At 39.3% G+C, this 17,312-nt stretch overlaps 2 long non-coding RNA genes across 7 annotated transcripts in view; one reads left to right on the forward strand and one right to left on the reverse strand.

The window, feature by feature from the left end:
* LOC122998110 overlaps positions 1-2,378 on the reverse strand; it is a 38,923-nt gene extending 36,545 nt beyond the window's left edge. For all 6 annotated transcript variants that reach the window (XR_006407347.1, XR_006407343.1, XR_006407344.1 and 3 more), the window contains exon 1: positions 1,444-2,378. This is a non-coding gene — a long non-coding RNA (uncharacterized LOC122998110). The remainder of the gene's footprint in view (positions 1-1,443) is intronic.
* Positions 2,379-4,225: 1,847 nt separating this feature from the next.
* LOC122998111 lies at positions 4,226-11,717 on the forward strand. Its single transcript, XR_006407348.1, has 3 exons — positions 4,226-4,348; positions 7,436-7,439; positions 11,707-11,717. It is a non-coding gene; the product is annotated as an uncharacterized LOC122998111 (long non-coding RNA).
* The last annotated feature ends 5,595 nt before the right edge of the window (positions 11,718-17,312 follow it).

The following is a 17,312-nucleotide window of genomic DNA, read 5'->3' on the forward strand; positions in this document are numbered from 1 at the left end:
GATTATTCCTGTGGTTTGCCTCCCATTGTTTTGGGCCCTGCAGCATTAGCTACCGGGCTGCGAGAAAACATGAGTCAATATGATTCGGCAATAAATAATGAATAATAATTTTGTAAGCTGAGAAATATGGTTTGAAATTTGAGTAATCACATTAACAGCTACAGATACAGTAAAGTTCAACAACAACATAGGAGTGCATATATTGTATTTTGTAAATGCATAACAACATCATAGTGCATTGTACTGTATCAAGACACATAGGCCCAAGGCATTTCTACATTCAAATGGCAATAGCCTATGCACCATGTTCAGAAATCAGTCAAGGTGAGTAATATACAGACATTTAGAATTCCACTCATTTATCTAACAGACAACATCCTCTCAAGTGCACACAACTGTGCCAACAAAAACAAAACATGAGTGCATGGGATGATATTGAGAGGAATTATAACAATATATCAGTGCATTGTATTTTATCGAGGCAAATTATTTCTATATTGATATTTCGAGAGAGAGGTGAAGTCAGGTTGTCAGTGGAATACACATACAGTGGTGCAGATGCTGGGCAGTGAGGTATGCGCCATTCTTAGTTTTAATGGCAGTCATGTGTGAGAATGACGATTCGCATGTGTAAGTTGAGCCAAACATTGTGAGGATAAAAAGCGCAAGATCCCTTGAATGAGGGAATTTCTAGTGGCTGACTTCATGTGTCCAGAACTTTTCAGAACCTGCCAGCTGGAATGACTGTCGCAGGTCATCTGATGACTGAATGTCAATGAGTTCGAGTTGTAAAGACGCCTCATTCAATGACGTTACCAGCTCCTTTGCTTTCAATGCAAACTCTCCCTCAACATTCACACAGAGAGGGTCCTTCACAAATCTCATCACTTCAGTGGGGATACTGAAATTGTCAAACCTAGTGGCAAAGTTGGTTTTCAGTGAGTCTATAAATCCCGTCATCACCTCAGTGATTTATAGGCATGCTTGCGATTTGCGCAATGTGGGGAAGTGGAGCATTTTGCCTGGACATAGATCAGCAGAAAAAAGTGTGAGCTTTCTTTGAAATGCATGAAGTCTCTCCACAAGTTGCGTGACTGTTTTATCTCTGCCCTGCAGCTCCATGTTGAGTCGGTTCAAGTGATGGAAAACATCGCTCAGAAAGCAAACAGCAGCGGAAAACTCACCATTTTCCATTAGACAGAAAAGTGTGGGCTTTTTTCTGCTTTGAATTACGGAGAAAAGCCAGGATCTCCTCTCTCTGTTCACAAAATCGTTTGAATGCGTTTCCTTTGCTAAGCCATCATGTCATGTGGATGAGCAAATCATTATATTGAGCTGACATGCCTGACAACAACTGGTGGAAAAGGCAGCACTGTAAGCTGGAGGTATGACAAATAAAGTTAATAATTGCAATGACAGAGTCAATGGTCTTTTTTAACTCACCACTTAGTTTGGCACACAAGAGGCTTTGGTAGATAAGGCAATGTGGTGATCTCAGCTGTGGAGCCACAACTGCCAATCCCCTCCAACCATCACGGGCACACCATCCGTTACCAGCATGTTAATACGTTCCAAATCCAACTTGTTCTCCTCAAAGAATGAGACAGCTTAATTTGATATTATCTCATCAGTCGTGTGTCCGTCCAAAGGAATTAGTCCAAGAACATCCTCCCGAAAGCATTTGCCATCAAAGAATCTAACATAGAGGCACAGCTGTGCTACATCGCTGTTGTCAGTTTATTCATCACCTCTGCCTTCCTCAGTTTGTCCAAAAGAGTCTTGAAGATTTCCGATGCAAGTGCCTCTACTCTCCTTGTGGTTGAAATTATATATAATAATGGAATTTTCTTGATCAAATCAATCAAGCTGTTGCAGGTTTTCTCATCTGTAACCACCCCTTGATTGATGCAAGCATACACTCTACACACTTTTTTGGCCTAATATCCATGCTACTCGTAGTGATGCTGATGTAGCTCTCTCTTCCTCTGTAAAAGCCCAAAATAGGTAGTGATGTCTTTGCTCATAACATGAGGTTAGCCCCTGAAGTTAGCATGGCTTGCCTGAAAATGCCTTCTCAAGTTATATTCTTTACACGGATGCATTTGTTGCAGAGTAAACACATGGGCCTCGCTCAGAGAGATATAAACAAATACTTCTATGTCCGTTCATTGTTGAATTGCCTGTTTTCTGAGTCAATTGTAAAGTAGAAAGAGACATTTTGCCTAACTAACCAGGCTAACATGCTAGCAAGAACAGGACCACAGGCGCCAAGAAGAGCACATGGGGAGCAGAGAGTGGAGAGCGGAGAGCGGAGCATGTGTCAGCCGGGATGACTTTTTTTTACGTTGTTTGGTCCAGAACAAACAGGGATAATTGTGACTCAGTGAGGTAGGACAAACAGTGTGGGAAATAATTGTGACATAGGATCATACAAATATGATAAACGTTGGTTATTTTATATTTTTTAAAGAGGCCATATTATGACCCTTTTCCACAAGTTAACACAGTACCCTGGGGTCTTAATAAAATGTATCTGACCTGCATTGGTCAAAATACCACAACGATCAATAAACGGAGAGACTGAGGATAAATCCACGTAATCCCAGAGGTTTAAAAAACAAACTCCTCCCACCGGTAAACTGCTCCGGATAAGAGCAGAATTGGGTGTTTATTCCTCCAGAAGACAGCAGGAGCAACAGTGACTGACTCAGCTCTGCTCCCCGGCTGGCTCTCTCTTACAGAATTCACCAGGGCTCAGCAGCCATCTGTCAGCAAGCAGAGGCTCTGTCCCCCAGTCCAGCCCCATGACACAGGCAAATTTTTCGCTCTTAGCTTAGCTTTGCCCCATGTGATGTAAGAAGGGGCATCAAATCTGAATGGATTGCCCACACCAAACTGACTGGGTGGTCTTATTTCACAGTTTGTGTGTTAGTAGGCACACCAGAGACCCAAATACATATGCACAAGCACTGAAAAAGTGAGTTTTTCATAATATGGCCCCTTTAACCAGGCTAATTAAACATTTCTTTAAAGCAGACGCATCTCCAGGGCCGCCAGTTGAATAGCCCTGTATTAGAGCTTGAGAAGTAAGGAGCTATACAAGGCCTAACGTGTGTTACAGTTTCAAAATGTGTGATGGGCATTTTTAACTACTTTATACACTAACTGGCAGACAGTTTCACAAAAAGACCCAGTTCTGACCTCTCACATGAACAAGACATTTTGGCTTTCAGGATGGATTGTTTTTTTACAGCATTTATTACACCAACCCTCATACTGCATTCATAGTGGTTTAGATCATATATATATGTATACATGTATATATGACATATATATGTCCATTCTAATGATGAGCTGAATGGTGACTGAACTTTTCTGTGCCATCTGCAAACCTAACACTTTATTTATGCTTGATTTACTGCCTGGAAGAGTGAACTGTTTGGAGAAACAGGGAGGAGAACTCATGAAATGTCCACTTTGAAACAGCTTTACAGCGTCAATATTTAGATTAGTTTCATTGATGTTTGTCGTTTAACATACTAGACACAGGCTGAATGTTATATGAATCATTATGGTATATAGTATGTGGAATGTTGTAATGGTGGTGTTTACTGAATATGTCCTTGTATGGAAACGTTCTTGTAATCATATAACTAAAGAACATCGCCTCACAGAAAAGAAGACTAAGTAGATTGTGAGGCACTTTGCTGCATAGTACAGCAATATAGAAGAAAAGCCTTTTAAAAACAATCATAGACGAAAAGATGCATTTGTGAACATATGTGTCACGGGCTCTCAACACTAATTTTCTTAAATGTATAAGATCAAACATGTTTTGTTAATGCTTTGATTTTTACCATCAAATTTAACTGCAAAATGGACTGAAATGATATGGGGCATGTTGCAAACCACACTCCACTCAGCCACGTCAGGACTCATTACATTTTATGGGTCTATAGATAAGCATGTTTCAATTAACTATTCCAGCAACAAAATCAATACTAACAACAATAAAGGTATAAAGGTTTGAGATAAGGATGCACAAATCTGATCAATCAGATCAGTATTGGTGCTGATACCGACTTGATTAAGTGGATCAAGTATTGTATTTATAATATTGTATTAAATACAGTTTATTCATCAATATCATTATAAAATTTTGTGTTTCTGCTATGAGTCCCGACCATAGACTGTATATAAAGTCACAGCTGTCAATAATTATGACACACCCCCTTTTTATATCGTCAAATAACAAATTAAAAACAAACATATCAGAAAAAGGAGCACTTGAACAATCATCAGCGTGATAATAACTACTTAAAATGACAGACACCATATTTGGGGAAAAGTTGTTTGACATGTACTTTGATTTTTTAGTTTGGCCCATGTCCAATCCACTAATATGGAGGGGCGGAACTTATGACCTACACTGCAGTCAGCCACCAGGAGGCGATTGGGATGTTTTGGCTTCACTTTTAGGGAGCTGTCATGTCGTCCATCTTTATATACAGTCTAAGGTCCCAACGGGCAGCTGACTCGCTGGGTTTTTAGTGCCATCACAAAGCCTGCCCTCATGTTATCCTACGTGAAAATGCTGTAAATTAGCTCCATGCAGGTGCACAGATTTAAATTTTGGAAAAAGAGAGCACTGTTATCACAGCAGGAATAAGTGTCTGCAGATACTTTGAGTTGAGTTATCAGAATCCGTACAATGTGAGGAAAAAAATGGTTGCATCTCTAGTTTGAGATGCTAGCACGCAGAATTGTGCAGTGCAATTTTGACCGGAAAGGATATAAAATTTTTATTCTGAGAAATTATTTATTTTTATTTATATTTATTTGTGCGTCAGTTGCTGTGATTGACATCAAAGGCTCCAGTCTTATCCCCAACACTAATTCTGACCTTCATCGTGGGAATAGTGTTATATTATTAAAATGCTGGTGAAGCTTTCTGCATGCATTTAATCAATTTGATGACAACAAATCAAAGTAGCTTTTATCAAAGAGAAATTATAAACATAGCTATATCTTTTCTATTATCTAATCTGTTTAGATAATAAAAAAGAAGTAGAACATTTTCTGTAGATGAACACACTGACTAACACTGACTAATGATTATCTGGCTTGCACTCCTCCCACAGGCAAGCTGTTTTTCCTGACATTTCCTCTTTTATTGCATTCATGTCTCTCGCTGATCTCCCCATATGGTTTACATGTTTGAGTTACTGCACATGTTCTGTTCTCGGCCCCTCTAACATCTCCTTCGTTACTTTCCAATGTGAGATAAAACAGAATGTTGTAGGAGAATGGATTTGAAAATTACTAATGGCCACCGATCAGAACTGTTAAAATCTGTGATCATATAGAAGCCTGCAAACTTTACAAGGCAACTATGTGCCAAACATACAGATGTGCATTGTTAATTCATACTGCTTTAAGAATATTGCTTTAATGTGGGAAGTTAATGGCTTGAGCTTTAATTATCAAGTTAATGAGCAGGAAAGATGTTCATACTGACACCTCAGTAATGACCATGTTTGTCAAATTATATACATCCACATCCTACATGGCGTGACATACTGAGAAATTTAAGTTAATATGAGGATGTGGGCTGATCTGTGTCTTTTATTAGGTGCAAAAGGGTACCATTTACTTTTATGAGCCAAATATCCTGGAGATTTGAGTCAGATTTGAGGCTAATTATGGGAAGAATGGAAAAGTTCATCCATCACCAACCATCTTTATTTTTAGTCTTGTGTGTAGTTATTAAAAGTTTACATCTTTGAGGAAAACTCTTCAGGCAGTACAGATGAAACTCCCACATCCATAATAAGAGAGATCATAATCTCCATTGTTTATACATTGTAGTCTTGCCCCAACGCAAACAGGTACATGCGTTAGCTGTTCTGTCTTCTTAACTATGACTGGCAGTTCACACTCGCTCAGAGAACGTTTGCATGTAACAGACAAACAAGCCTCTTGGGTGGTATAGAGACTGCAAGAATTCATGAGAGTATTCTCTCTACAGCATAGCATGTAGCTCGTCATTGTTGGTCTGTGTGTTAATGTCAAAGTGGTGAGCACATTTGGCAGTAAACTCCTAATAAAATTCAGCATGTTCTTAGAAAGCTGTTGAATATGACGCTGCGAGCAAAAACCTGTATACTCATTGTGGCTCCAGGTGTGCTTGTTTAATGTCCACACCATCATCATTACCATTATTGATACCTTATGTATAAATGTGCAAATTGGATAAGGATGAAAACAGTGATTATACCAAAAGCCGCACTTTATACAGTACTTATATGTTGTATCAACTCTGCTGCAATTTGTTTAACTGTGACGGTTGTAAATATACTGTATAGGTATGTTTTTAATCATGCAAGCTTAATGGCTCTATGGATGGCAGTACAGGTTTGTTTGGTTGGTCTGCCCACCACTGTAGTCGAGACTGAGATATCTTGACAGCTATTGGATGGACTGGCATTCAATTTTGTACAGACATGCATGTTCCCTAGATGTTAAATCCTACTGACTTTGGTGAGTAGTGTAACTGCAATCTCTTGACATGCATGAGAGAGAATTGTGTCCGTGTGAGGCCTTAGCTTTTGGAGTTAGACAAATAAATGGGTTTCATCCAAAACCTGTCTTTTGGTACAAAATTCCCCCTTTGTGTAACTATTTCTCTGCAGCTTCTCAGTGCAGAAATACTGCCTGGGGGAAAACAAAGAGGGAATTCTGTGCTAAAAAGACCATATCTTTGGAAGATCCCACTTGATTTGATAAACGCAAACTACTGAGGCCTCAAATGAACTTTAGATAATGGAAGCATGTTAGGAAAGGATCTTTTTAAGCAAGAAGAAGCAAGAACATCCTGGGTTAGTTTGCTGGCTGTTTCCTTACACATATTTTTGATTCAGAGATACACAGGGATTAGTTGTTAGCTGTTCCAGATTCATTCCTAATTTGTTCCTTGGTAATTAATTTAGATTTTGTGTGCTATATTGTTGTCTTACCAATGGAACAGGATTAACTCAAATTTGTAACTCTTAGCATTAATGATGGGCCATCTAGTATTGCAGTGGAAAGTTCTTTCACCTTGTTGTTGTTGTTATATAGTGAAAATGACATCCATGGAGGCAAATGTACTATATACCGAAATCTTGACATTATTGGCACTGTCAGCTTGTGTGATCCAACAAATCAACATTTCCAACCATGGTAATTGTACAAGTTTTCACAACACTCCAACATACTCCAACAGTCTGTTCTTATAAATCTATGCCAGATATCCAATTTAAATACTTTTAGACAAGTTAATTTTGATATTTGATAGGGCTTCAAGTGACTGTCACAACCAGGATGAAAAAAATGAAAATCTTTTTCAAAGTCTTCATTATCTGAGACATGCATGGCTATCCGTAAATGCTGGAAGATGTGTTGTGCTTCAGAATTCAAATTAAGTTCACAGCAGCAAAGCTGCCTCTCTATGCAATGGAGCCATCACCAGAACAGCAGGGGTATTGAACAGACATTCACTCTAATTATAAATCAACCTCTTGCTGCTCAGCCTGCTCAGATTGCTCACACTGCTCTCTCTGCCTCTGCCTCTCTCTCTCTCTCTCTCTCTCTCTCTCTCTCCCTCTCTCTCTTTCTGTCTCTCCCACGTCTACCCGCAGCCAAATACTTTGGTTCATCCAAGGTAAATCTGCACTGGGTAAACAATCACCACCATAGGGGATGCACTTTAGACCAGGATTCTAAAAAGTTCTTTGCAACGAACAAGTGTTCTCCTGTCTGAAAATGGACACTTTACCTACCGTTTAATAAATGTATGCTTTGAAGTGAAATCATAGCAACATATGCACATCTAAGCAACTGTATCTCAGTATATATATATTACTTAAGTATACAAGACCAAAAGTCTTGGAGGCAGCCTCATGAGGCTTTAATGCCCAGAACACACCAGAAAGCCTAACAAGCAAGGCTGGAGAGACACTTTACTATCCTTAGAGATTTTAATGCCATATTTACCAATATGTTAAGTTTATAATGTGATGTTTCAGAGGAGAGAACATCATAGGCTCAGCTTGTGAGGCTCAGCTCTTTCATTATTCTAAATAGTACTTGGTCAGCTGTAACTGCCTTAAGTGTGGCTATGGTATTCATGAGAAAACTCTATTTGAATGACCCACATGTGGTATTCAGAACGTTTTAGGACATAGCTCTGAGTTTCAGTGTCACAGACACCTACTGGAATGTGGTCATAAGTTTTAGAGAAATTATGAACTGTAGCTTTGCACACATGGAAAATGTGTTGGTGACACTGGATGAAAACTCAGGATATCACCAAATTGCAACCCCTTTGGGGATCATGAATGTTTGTAACAAAAATAATTCACTCTGGATCAAACTGTCAGGCGATGAAGACCAACCGCCCCAGTGACCAACATTGTCATCTCTAGAGCCACACTGTTTTTACTAAATATGTGCATAGAACATTTTGGATAAAAGAATAATCCCTGCTTGTCTGAACATGGATTTCCACTTTTTTCTCACAGTTTGTATTTGTAGAGCCTTACCACTGACTCATTTTCATTTCATCTTGTGCAGTTGGGCATTATGTCAAGTTCTAAGTGATTCCTGCTAATGCATGGTGACGCCTTCTCCTCTGACCTGAAGGTGCAGATCCGTAACCAGGTCACCATACCTCAGCGATTATGCCTGTCATGGCTGATGCCAATGTGCAATGAAATCTGCCCAACATCTTGAGTGAATCTGTGCTTAATTACAACAAACATCACCTGGTTCTTATTTGGAAAAATAAAGGGAATGTTGGCCCTAAAAACATTTTCTAACTAATTTCTATGTGCTATTAGGCTTGGCTGTCACTTCTTGTGATTCTTTGATGAAGAGTTGTTTTTTGATATCTTTTCACAGTTGTAAAAAGATCTCATCCCTTTTCAAGTCAAATTAGCTATACTGTGGATAGAAAAGTCACATTAGCCAGTGACACAGTTAAACCCAGGGAGTCTGTGTAACCTGATATGACCCTTGAAACTGGAGCTCTAGTAAACAAGCTTGCCTAAACAATTAAGTCAAAACCAAACCACCAACACCTAACCAACCACTCTCAAATGTGTGATATGTCATTTAACATATCTCGCAATGCTTGAGGAAGAATTGGCTTGCACGTGCAGACACTGTAACCTTCCCCTTTGGCTTCCCAGTTGTCCAAACCACACCCCGAGGTGAAATGAGTCCAGAGGAGTGTGGGGGGCCCTGCATTGTGGTGGCTAAGCTTAGGAAGGATTTAAACACTACTACTTAGCGGCTCTTAACCTCACTGACCCTTCTGGGACTAACACAAATCCTGTTGTGCTAGAGAATTACATTAAGCCCTCGCTTTGAACCCTGGCCTCAGTAAGCACATGGACTGGAGCAGTTACGGTAGATTTTTCATCTCTCTGCTCACTGTCTTGGCAGGTTAGCTATGAGCTTTGTGTTTTGATATGACAGCTAGATCACACCACGATGCCACATGTGCTGCGGGGGTTGGTTTGGGATTAATTGGTGGAGATGGGCCACACAAAAAAAAAAAAAAAAAAAACTGGTGACAATACAGCTTTTCAGGTCAGCATTTACTGCCAGTAATTAGTCACTGAAAAGCAAACCCTAGAGAAGACAAATTATTAAAAGTGGAAAAAACTGTAGATCATTGACTGTGTATTGTTGCTTCATTGTCTGCCTTATTTTTGTATTCCCTGAATTTCTGTCTCTAACGACTTACAATATAAACTGTCAACCTCAATATCTTTACTGTGAGTCATCCAAACGCCCTGATCTCACCTCATTCTGCCCCTGCTGAAACAAAGTGGGGCCTGTGCTGGAACGGTTTTGTTTTGATTTGCTTCTTTCCCCCTTTCTCTTTCGATTGCCTCAAAAATTATCAGGCCCATTTGGTGAATAGTTTCAGTTTCTCTCCCACTAAAACTGATTGGCGAGATGGTAGTGCTATAACAAGCAACATGGCAGCAAATAAATTTCAAACCATAGCACAGAATCAGTGTGTTTTCCTCTGATTCCTTAACTCAAAGCCAGTACATGACACAAACAGGTTTTAATTTCTTTTTGCACAGTTGTTTTTAATTTCCTACAAAACCTTGCTATTTGCTATTTTGCCCACAAATTGACCAAATCACAATTAAATCTTACAAACAACTCAACTCAGCTCTATTTATAAAGCATTTTACACACAACACAGTTGATACAAACTGCTTTATAGCACGCAGAAAGAAAAACAGAACAAGGAAAGAAAACAAACACTAAAGAGAAAAAAATAAGAGGAGAGTTAAAAGAAGAGTTAAGGAGACATTATTATAGAGAGCAATAATGATAATAAAACCACATGATGCACATAGAGACATGCACCTACACAGACTTCAGAAGAAATACCTGGTTGGTTAGGCAAAGAAAAAGACCAACATGAAGTGCATTTTAGTGTAAATTGACTCATGAAAACCTCAATAGAACAGCAGAGAGGGAGGAAGAGAATAGCTATAGAGGAGGCCCCATCCTGTAGGTTTTTGAACAGACAGGAGTTTTCAGTCAGAAGATCTCAGGTCTTCGACAATGTGACATGGGGACATGAATTCTGTAATGTAAGCAGGGGCAAGACCATTTAACACTTTGTAGACAACAGGATTTTGAATTTAACTATAGGGAGTGTGAGTAATGTGATCCCTTTTTTGACTTTCTTAATTCTTTTGCTGCAGCATTCTGAACTAGTTGAAGATGGGGTAAAGAGGACAAAGTGATACTAAAATAAAAAAAAGTTGCAGGTGGGTGGATATGAAGACATGGATGACTTTCTCCAGGTCAGAGGTGCAGAGAATTGATCCGAGTTTGGAGACAGTGAATGAAACTTGATTTAATTCCCTGATTGATTTGTTTGTAGAACTTAAATGCTGTAATCAAAAGACTCCAAGGTTTTTTTTGCAGGTGGGATTTCACAAAGGGGAGTGCCAAGATGAGGAGAACTCATGCTTAGATGTTGTAGTTAAATGCAATATGATTTATTATCATTGAGCTGGAGAATGTTTGCAGCCATTCAGGATTTTATGTCCTGAAAGTGACAGGTAATTAGGGTCAATTAGCTTGTTGTAGTTATTAGGCTCTAGCGGGAGGTAGATCTGTGTATCATCTGCATAACAGGGGAAAAAAATGGTTATGTTTTTGAATGATGTGACCTAATGGGAGCATATAGATGGAGAAGAGGATTGAACCAAGTATAGAACCTTTGGGGATCCCACAGGAGATAGAGGCTGAGGTTGAAGAGGACTTACCAATTGAGACTGTAAGTGCATTTCCATCCACCTGTTTTTATGTGCATTTTGAGTTTTTGCACATTACTAGTGGAAATGCTGGAATTTGAATAAAAGTCAAAATATTGCAAAAGAAGTTTTTACACTTGGCTGAAGCAGAAAAATTAGATCTGAGCAGACCAATTAGGAGATTGTAATGTTCCTCAAATCCATACATACATGTATGAATTTCATATACATTCAACAAACATAAATGCTATGATTTTCATCACGTTTTCCACATGGTCTTCCATTACTTGAGGTTGGAGTAGCATTCTTTTAAATACAGTACATCATTTTGTTGCACCCTCTTCTGCAAAGATTTAATGGCACCCAACTGGAGAGTTGGTGTGTTTTTTTTGTTTTTTTTTAAAATGCACCAATTCATAAGATTCTTATAACAGGAGCAAATGGAAACGTGCATTGATTCAGAGTCTTTTTTGTGCAACATTTGGATGGAAACTTGGCTAATGAATTACCTTTAAGGCAGAATTGGAAACCCCCGCCCCCGCACTTATAGCTAAAAGCAAGAGAGTAGAGCAGTTACTTGAAGCAGCAGCAAGAAAGAGGTAATTTGTTACTCCCAGTAATACAGATTCAGTACTGTGAAGAGCCCTGAAACCAGATGGGAATTTTCAAAAATGCAGTTTTGAGCCAGGTAAGACAACAGCTGGTTAAAAAAGACATTTTCAAGGATTTCAAAAAGAAGTTAGTTTGGAAATTGGTCTGTAACTGTTAAGGACTGAAGAATCTAGGGGGGGTTTTTTTAATAGTGGCTGGACAACTGCATGTTTGATAGATGACGGAACATGGCCAGCTACCAAGGAGCTATTGATGTTTGAGAGAACAGTGGGGCCATGACACTTGCATACTAGTAGACTCTAGTCTTACTAGTGGTAAAAATGACAATCACGTTGCCGTTTGACCGGTCAGATTTAAAAAGGTGCTTTTTTCCCCCCATCACCAAGTTTCACACAATATGACTTTGACTGAGTTTCAGAGAAATTTGATCATTTTGACAGTTAGTTATTCAGTTAAACATGATTAACAGGTAAGTCACAGCACAGCTGATGTTCAAACAGTAAAACTGGGGAAGGTGGGACATCAACAGGCCAACATTGGAACAACACTTGCTGTCAGATTTGAAGTCATGGATCTTGACTTTAACTCATCTACGTAACAACTGCATACTTAATTTATTCAATCACACTTGTGGTACAGTCGATCTGTTTCCTAGTAGCTATTAGAGGAATGGCAACACTCCACTTGCAGTCTGCTAAACTGTACAGGTAAATGATGATATAATCTTTTTTTCAAAACACAGGTTACTAAGTACAAGTTTAATCAACAAACAAAAGACATTAACTGGACCAGAATTAAATGAGTAAATCAAATGCCAGTACAAACAATTCCAATTAAGGAAGATAAAAGAAATAAAGAGACAGTTCAAGTATAATCAAGTAAGATAAGTCTAGTAAACTCTGATTTAAGTTACGTTGTAAGAGGAGAATTACATGATTCTGACTCAGCCAATCTTATTTTCTCTGGCAGGTGTTTCACAACTTTAGCTACTCATGGGTTGTATGGGATTAAAAGAACAGAAATATGGCAAGGAGTGAGGCCAAAAAGATAAGGTAATCAATAAACAATTCTAAAACATACCACACAGTCTAAGGAGGCTAAAAAAAAAAGGGGGTGAATTGGTCACATGTTGTAGCCAACTACAGATCATGTAATCTTAATCCTGATTTTACCCTGACCACAACCCCCGACATGACTCTTCTTCTAACAATGATTCCAACCCAAAGATTAATCATATGTAACAGAGGCAAAGTAATGAAGCTAGTGGGCCTCAAGGTTGAACAGGAATCCCCAGGAAAACTAAATAAAGGTTGACAAGGGTTCCCCACACATAGTGGTAACAAAATAATATGTGGATTTTGACTCTGGATGGGCAATTTATTGATCATAAGTCATAAGAAAAAAAAAATCAGGTTTAGGGCAATTTGTTCATTATAACATGATAAAAGCACAAACAGTCCTTAAAACAAGAACAAAATGTTAATGCCAACAGACGCTAGAGGAAAAGATAAAATCTGTCAGTTGTAAAACACTTAAGAATCTGTATGAGCCAGACATATAGGGGGTTACCGAAGTGCTACCAGGATGCCCGGACACCATTACACACACAAAATTGCACCGTCACCTAAACACAACAAAACCACACAATAGAGACCAAGTTGACAGTGTTCATACCACCACATTCAGTGACGAGGAGCGGGGCACCAACAGTACCCTGTTTGTCTGGTAGTAACACTAGTAAAAAGGGGAAAAAAGTAAGAGGGCTGAGTTCAAATCATGCAAAAAACCTCATGAAAAAAACCTGCAAAAACATTAGCAAACCCCAGCAGTTGGCACCAACATTTCCATGGCCCATCCACCCAGGTCTAGTATGAATCCATGTACAAAATCAAGGCACAGATAGCAGCACAGTAGCACACAGGTAAAACAGCAGTGGCTGTGACAACCTTGGAATGACAAAAATTTGAAAGCCAGTTGGTACATATAGTAGGCCTACAAAGCTTACTAAATAACTTACAGGTTACTGCATTGTTTATCTCAAACAACCTTCAAAACCTTCAAAATAGATTATCCAGCCTACAGGGCTTGGGCAACAGGTTGCTAAAAGTGCCTGTAGTAGAAAGGTAAAACTTATTAATAAAAATCTTTTTAAAAAGTGTTCACCAAGGTTACAACAAGGTCCGCTTTAAACATACCTTCCAGGTATCCAGGATTAGCCTGTTCCCTATCCACACTGGACAAAATGCATCAAGAGTGAAATCCTGAGTGCTACCTATATATATCACCTCTTAATGAGACAATTATAGTCTCCAGGTGTGTGCGTGCCAGTGAGAGAGGCAGAGGGTGGAGCTTCCATTGAGAGGGAAACCTGAGATGGTGGCATTACTAGGCTGAAAGTCTACCTATGACACATAGCCTAGACATTCAATATCTACAAACTGCTTTTCACACATTCACAAGTAGACTTACACCAGAAATCTAGTAGATTGTCAGTGAAACATTACAGCAGCGTTCTGGATCTTTTCTGTCTGCGTATCGACATATGAAGCAACTCCAACATTAAAAACACAAAGAGCAAATGAATGACAACCACATAATCCAGTTGTCAGTTGCATAACTAATGTAAAGGAATGATTTTATATTTTTATAGAGCTGAAATTATAGAATTGAAATCGAATCTAGCTAAAAGAATAAGGCGTACATGCTTCATGCCAATAAGGTTGTGTTTTTAAAGCTTTCAAGGATCTGAGCTGAGTCAGTTCTCATATGGAAATGTAGAAGAATGAATGTAATTTCAGCAACTCCATGGCAAATGAAATAAACATGTTGAACTGTAACAAACATCTTTAGAGCAGACTTGGCTCTGAAACAACATTATGTCAGAAGTAGTGTTATTTCAGCTGAACTTGAGTGAGTCAACGTGTTATCAACCATTCTTTGATGCTTCCAGTAAAAGTATCTTGACTGGTCCCAAGCCTCAACTGGAAATGCATCATGTCTTCTACAATGTAAGTTGAGCCCTGGCTGATGCAACAGCAAATCACAAAAGCATGCCCATTTTTCAACAAACCCTCGCTGTCTCCTGACAAATCCTGGCAATTTTCTCCAGACTGTAAAAACGATTAGTCATGAGTAAGCCGTTTATGTGAAATTTACTGTTAGTAATTCAAAAACTAGAAGAAAGAGACCTATGTCACACAAACTTTGAATGCGAAAGAAAGATGCCCATTCAGCTCTTTCAGTACCAAATGATAGCAAATGTCTATGTAAACGTTTCTATCAAGTAGGTCAGTGTATTCTTGGCTCACGCTAGCTGTTGCAAATGAATTTGCATAGTTCTTTATTTGTTCTTCCTCTCATTTGACAGCATCTAATTCTTACTATAAAGCTTTAAAAACACATTCACGCAAGCAATTGCAGCGGCGTGCATTTGGCAGCCTTTTTGTTTTCTAAACACACGTCACACATGAAAACCTGAACATTTTTGGGTGAAAGGCTAATGTGGAAATCAACCATGGGCTCTCATTCACACAAGCTCTTTGCCGGTTATTTCAAGGACAAGCTGTTGGGCTGACATTCAAATGTTGTTGGTTTTTTTGGCAAGAGAAAGCTGTTTTAGGTTAACAACCCCCCAGATTCTCGGAGAGGTCCATACTGTAGGCTATAGAAAGAGGGCCTCACTGCATAGTTTACGGAAACCTCAGGGAACAGTTCACCGTAAACGCAAGAGACATAACACAGAACATAAGCTGGAACATAGAAGAACAATTTTCTCTGTCAGTTTGCATCAAGTTTCAACATTTGTGAGGACATTAATTAAAATGTTTTGTTCTTTTTTTGAGCGTCATCATCGATAAACAAAAAATATGAACCAAAACATATATTTGTTTGGAAAAGAGCAAGGTCTAACATAAGCCAGTTAACAAATACGCTGGCCCTCACACATGCAGAGCACGTAGGAGCCCTCCACATATGTTCTGCTTCTCATTATGCTCACTTACATGCTTCGCATTATGTTCCGGCCATCCTTCCCCCAGGCCTATAGCCTTTTAGCCATTTATGTGTCAACAGAATTACCACAGAGAAGCTTCCCTGTCTGGTCTCCGTCTTTAGCCCTTTGTTCTGCTCTGATGTGTAACTCCATATGTGATTCGTCCATGGTCTTTGATGAGTCCTAAAGGTCCCCCTATGGTGCCTACATATTTATTGTAAACCTTAAATTCATAAGACTGAATAGTCAAAAAAGTTTAAGATTGGATTTTTGGCTTGTGGTGTATCTTTGCATATAAATAATAGTGATGGGATGCATTTTGTACGGTTGAAATTCACCCTTCTCTCCTGTCTGCTGCCTTCCAAAAACCTGTGGCTAATCTCAAGGCAGTGAGTGTACGAGGCTGTCCTCATCTGAACTTTGGGTGGATGAAACGGCAAATACTCAGCTGAGTTCTGCTGCTGCGCAGGCTCTCTCTCTCTCTCTCTCTCTCTCTCTCTCTGTCTCTCTCTCTCTCTCTCTCTCTCTCTCTCTCTCTCCCTGCTCAGCATTAGCTTGCTTTCCTCCATGGCCTCCCGCCTGCTCACAGCATGTCAACAAGTAAGATCTGAGATGCAACTGTGTCAAGTTGGACTCATATCAGGTCTAAATATGTGAGCGGAATGTCATTAGGAATTCACAGCAGAGGAAGCAGGGACAGAGCAGCAGACAGAGACACCGAGGTTCACAGCCAATCAACACAAGAGACACACATGTATGCAGATGCACACACACAGACATACACCCACGTTTTATAAACAATAGGCAAATCTATCCGGTCATCTCACTCCTAATGAAAAGTGCACTGATGACATGGATGTAAAAAGGGGCTTTATTTCCGTGGCAACCAGTGTAACGGAAGGAGCAGGAAAACCAAAAATACTGCATTGCGTCATAGCGTTAAATCCCAGCGACTTGTGTTTGCATGGCCACAGCTTCGTTCTGTCTTCACACTACTCCTGAATAACGTCCAAAACAATAATGATACTGATCACAAAAGTGATTTAGCCTGCGGCTTCATAAGCCCACAAGCAAAATTAAAATAATCTGTCCCTCGAGTGCAAAAGGCCATAGTCACACATTATAGCACAGGATGTTGATGCTTCTCATCAGTGATTTGTAGCCTTTGCTGTGTAATTCTTGAGGAACAAACTGATGGAGGTCCAGATGTTCTTTATGTATGAGAGGCCAAGAATAGTGTGTCTCCACCATCTGTCCATGAAGGAGAGTTTGATTAAAAACATGCTGCATTTATCAACAACTTTACACATCATGGAGTTGGCTAGGTTAGTGTCTGTTGTTTGGATAGATTAATGACATTTGGGGTGGATTTTCCA

This window comes from Thunnus albacares, chromosome 15, assembly GCF_914725855.1.
Source record: "Thunnus albacares chromosome 15, fThuAlb1.1, whole genome shotgun sequence".
Classification (NCBI taxonomy): Eukaryota; Metazoa; Chordata; class Actinopteri; order Scombriformes; family Scombridae; genus Thunnus; species Thunnus albacares.